Source organism: Gossypium arboreum, chromosome 12 (genome assembly GCF_025698485.1).
Source record: "Gossypium arboreum isolate Shixiya-1 chromosome 12, ASM2569848v2, whole genome shotgun sequence".
Lineage (NCBI taxonomy): Eukaryota > Viridiplantae > Streptophyta > Magnoliopsida > Malvales > Malvaceae > Gossypium > Gossypium arboreum.
In genome coordinates this window covers 74602741-74607530 of record NC_069081.1, presented here as the reverse complement: position 1 = coordinate 74607530, position 4790 = coordinate 74602741, and the positions used below count along the sequence as shown (strand labels likewise).

Below are 4790 nucleotides of genomic sequence, written 5' to 3'. Positions count from 1 at the left end.
ATGTCATCGATGAATACAACCAAAACTCGATCTAAATACTGTCTGAAAATTCTGTTCATCAAATCCATAAAAATAACAGGTGCATTTGTTAACCCAAAAGGCATAACCAAAAACTCATAATATCTGTACCTCATTCGGAAAGGAGTTTTCAGAATGTCTAAATCTTTTACTCGTAATTGATAATAACCTTGATAAACCGTAATTTATACATATTTCTATCCCATGCTTAACACATTTTATGGATGATTTTTCCTTAAAATTGGTGAATTCAATGCTCCTAATGCCTTAATTTCATTATTTATACTTAGGTGAGCATAGGAGAGTGAAAGGAACGAGAAACGGGCCAAAAACAGAGAAAATGGGCCAACATACGAAATCAACACGGCCTGGACCTCCTCATACGGGTAGACCACACGACCGTGTCAATTTGGCAGAATCGAAGCAAGACTCACACGGGTGGACCACACGCCCGTGCCTATTTAACAGGCTTGACCACGGCCTGAAGTAATCGCACACGGGCATGTCACACCGGCGTGTCCCTGCCGAGACCAAGTTTAGTCCAATTCTGAAAAGGCCAATTTTGAGGGCTCTTAGGCATTCTAAAGCCTATAAATACACCCTAGAGGAGGAGGAAAAAGTACATAGAGGGGGAAGTAGGGAACTACTCAAGGAAAGCCGATTGATCCATCTCAGAAGCCAAATTCATCGTCAAGACTGAAGATCTCCCCTCAATTTCCCTTCAGGAGTTTTGGGTTTTTCTTTATGTTTTGTATTCATTATTCTTCTGCGATGTTTACCTTTTTAGTTATGAACTAAAACCCCTAAATACGTAAGGGGAATGAAACCTAAGACAGATCTTGTTATTATTAGCTGAATTGTATGATAAATATTTGACTTGTTCTTAATTATGTGTTCTTAATTCTTGTTTTGATATTCTAGGATATTGATTCAAGTTAAGCTCTTATTCAAAAGAGGAATAGACCCTGTCTAAGAGTACATTTGTCATAATTAAGTGGAGTTGATTGCGCACCTAGAGATAAGTGACAAGATTTTGCCGGATTAGGGTGAAACTAATAAGGGGATCCATAGATCGAGTTAATGCAACCCTAGGAAGTTAATTAGAAAGAGATTTCAATTATTCAACCTAGGGTTAAACGTTGTTAGTCTCGAGAGGGATAATAATATAACTTAAGGATTTGTACGGATCAAGTCAAATGAATAAATCGTCCAATTTAGAGTCAAATAACAAGTGAAGTCTAGGTGGATTTTTCCCTAGGTATTGTCTTAATTCAATCATTTTTCCAAAAGTAATTCTCCAATTCTATTTTCTGTGAATTCTTAGTTTAGTTAATTAGTTAGTTAAAACAAACCCCATTATTCTTAGGCTAGATAATAAAAAGACAGTCATTACTAGTACTTTTAGTTCCTTTGGGTTTGACAATCCGGTCTTGCTAAAGCTATACTACTGTTCAATAGGTACACTTGCCTTCATCGTGATAATAGTTAGTTTCAAGAACGATTCATTATAAATATTTAAAACTTGTGATGAATATCATGTATCAAGTTTTTGTTGCCGTTGCCGGGGAACTAAGATATTAGGAACACTTGATTTTTATTACTTTAGCCATTTACTTTTACTTCAATTTAAATTTTATTCTAATTTTTATTCCTAATTCCTCTTTTTCCCTTTTTATGGCAGGTTCTTATAGTTTATGACTAGAAAAATCCCGTCAGGACCATTACTTTTTGACAGTGAGATCAATCGCATAGTTCGCAGAAACCAAAGAGAAATAAGGCAAAACTTAAGATACACAGAGAACGAGAAAGAAGACGATATTCAAACCACAACCAAGGAGATGGCTGAAAACCAAGAAAATCCTCTACCTCCTGCAATTGTTGTTAATCAAAATCATGCTCCACTCACTATGTATGATTTTGCTAAACCTAATTTAACAGGAACTGAGTCAAGTATAGTTAGACCTACTATTGCTGCAAATAATTTTGAACTAAAACATAACACAATTCAAATGATACAACAGTTCGATCAGTTTGATGGTTTGCAGGACGAGGATCCCAACGCTCACTTGACAAATTTCCTAGAATTTTACGATACCTTTAAAATCAATGCCATACGTCTTCGGTTGTTTCCCTTTTCATTAAGGAATCAGGTTAAACAATGGCTGAACTCGTTACCACGAGGGTCAATCACTACTTGGGAACAAATGACCGAAAATTTTTTATTAAAATATTTTCCACTGGCTAAAACAGCCAAATTACGTAATGATATCTCTTCTTTTGTGCAGATAGATTTAGAAACACTCTACGATGCATGAGAGAGATACAAGGACCTTTTGAGAAGGTGCCCTCACCATGGGTTACCGCTTTGGCTACAGGTTCAAACGTTCCATAATGGCCTGAATCTTTTGACTCGATAGATGATTGATGTAGCCGCTAGAGAACTCTTATGAATTTATTGAAGAGATGTCACTGAATAACTATCAGTGGCAAGTTATGAGAACAAAGCCGATGAAAGTAGTCGGTGTTTTCAACCTCGACACGGTTACTATGCTATCTAACCAAGTAGAACTCTTAAATAAAAAGATTGATGGTTTGTGTGGTTCTACTTAGGTACATCCAGTGATGAGGTGTGATTCGAATGGAGGAGGAGCATGCACAGAATATCAACCCTTCAACCCTAGCATTGAGGAGGAACAAGTCCAATATATGGGTAACAATAACTCTAGATCCCAAAATAACCCATATAGTAACATTTATAATGCAGGTTGGAGGAACCATCCCAATTTCTCGTAGGGCGGTCAAGGAAATCAAAGGCCACAACATCCTCCGGGTTTTCAACAACCACCTTACCAACAAGAAAAGAAGCTGAACCTTGAGGAGATGCTAACCATCGCTGTCGGAAACTCGTTTTCAGAATACTGAGACAGCACTCAAAAATCAACAAGCATCAATCCAGGGGCTCGAAACTCAGATTGGACAACTCGCTAAGTTAATTTCCGAACGACCACAAGGTAGCCTACCAAGCAACACTGAATCTAACCCAAGAGAGCAACTCAACGCAATTTCCATTCAATATGAGGAAGGTTTAGTGGAAAACCAATGCCAGAACCGATGGTAAGCGAAGGTAAGAATGAGGTAGGCCAAAACAAACAAAAATTGGTAAGTACAGAATATAAACCTCGTGTGCCATACCCCAATGCGACAAGGAAAAACCACTTAGATGAACAATTTGGTAAATTCCTTTAACTCTTAAAAAAATTACATATTAATTTACCATTTATTGAAGCTTTATCACAGATGCCAAACGCAATGAAATTTTTAAAGGAGCTTTTAGCAAATAAGCGAAAGTTGGACGAGGCGTCGCATGTGGAGCTGAACACAGTTTGCTCGGCCATTCTCCAAAATAAACTACCCAACAAACTAAAAGATACAGGGATTTTTACGATTCCTTGCTTAATTGGTAGTTTAGACGTTAATTATGCATTGGCTGATCTAGGGGCTAGTATCAATGTCATGCCTTACAAAATGTTTAAGCAACTAGGTCTCGGGAAACCCAAACAGACTAGGATGAGCATTCAATTAGTAGATAAAACTATAAGATTCCCTAGAGGTATTATTGAAGATGTGCTAGTTAAAATCAATAAATTTATATTTCCCGTTGACTTTGTTGTTTTAGACATAGAAGAGGATAGCAACACTCACTTAATCCTAGGAATGCCCTTTTTAGCAACTGTTAAAACCATCATTGATGTTGGCACAGGTGAACTCACACTCCGGGTGGGAGACAAAACAATCACCCTTCAAGCTTGTAATTTTGGCAACACATCAGGAATTGAAGGTGATCATTTAACCCATTCTACTAAAACTAACAATATGCTGCAACCTACTTTGTAGGAATGAGTTTGAAGGAAGTACATGAGCCATTTTCAAGCAATAGTAGAGGACCTATTCATGAAGAACGAAGGCTACAAATTGAGGAGCTAGATGAATGGCGGACACATAAAACAAGAACATACGATAAACCAAAACTACGCCAGAACAAGCTCAATACCTTTCCAAATCAACTTAAGGTTGGAGATAAAGTTTTATTAGATGCCGCAAATCCTCACATTGTCACAGCCAAATCGAATGAAGAAATTCCTCTTATGGTACTTAGCATTTTTCTATTTGGTACAGTCGAGGTAAGTCATCCCAAGTTCGGCACTTTTAAGGGAAACAATACCTGCCTAAAACCTTATTTTGATGAGATTCATAGCGGGAATGAGGAGTATAAACTCCTCGAACCAACATGACCATTCAATGGAGAGGTAACTCGAGCTTAAACTATAAATAAGCGCTTCTCGAGAGGCAACCCGAGCACTAACTATATTAACTTCTTTAAATTTTAGTGTTTAACACCTAACTTACTAACGGAGCTCTTGAATACAGATTTACCACACAGACACGGCCAAGCACACGTGTGTGCTTAGGACCGTGTGGAAACAAGGCAAAGATTTTCCCTAGCACGGGCTACGATAAATCGCCACGGCCGTGCGGCATGGCCGTGGTCGAACTTGCCAAAACAACACGGGCGTGCAACATGCCCGTGCCTGGAAACTGTGCCGAACCTATCAAATTAACACGGGTGTGGGCCTACATACACGGGCGTGGGAGAAGCGAACGAAGACAGACATGATCGTGTGCACCCACACGCCCAAGGAACATGGGCGTGGGCAAAATGTCAGACACGCCCAAATTTAAAATTCGTGAATCACACGGGCAAAAATTGGGAA

General features: G+C 38.6%; 1 non-coding gene across 1 annotated transcript; it reads right to left on the bottom strand.

The window, feature by feature from the left end:
• Positions 1-2270: 2270 nt before the first annotated feature.
• Positions 2271-2377, bottom strand: LOC128286206 (small nucleolar RNA R71). The gene has a single exon (XR_008276751.1). It is a non-coding gene; the product is annotated as a small nucleolar RNA R71 (small nucleolar RNA).
• Between the last annotated feature and the right edge of the window lie 2413 nt (positions 2378-4790).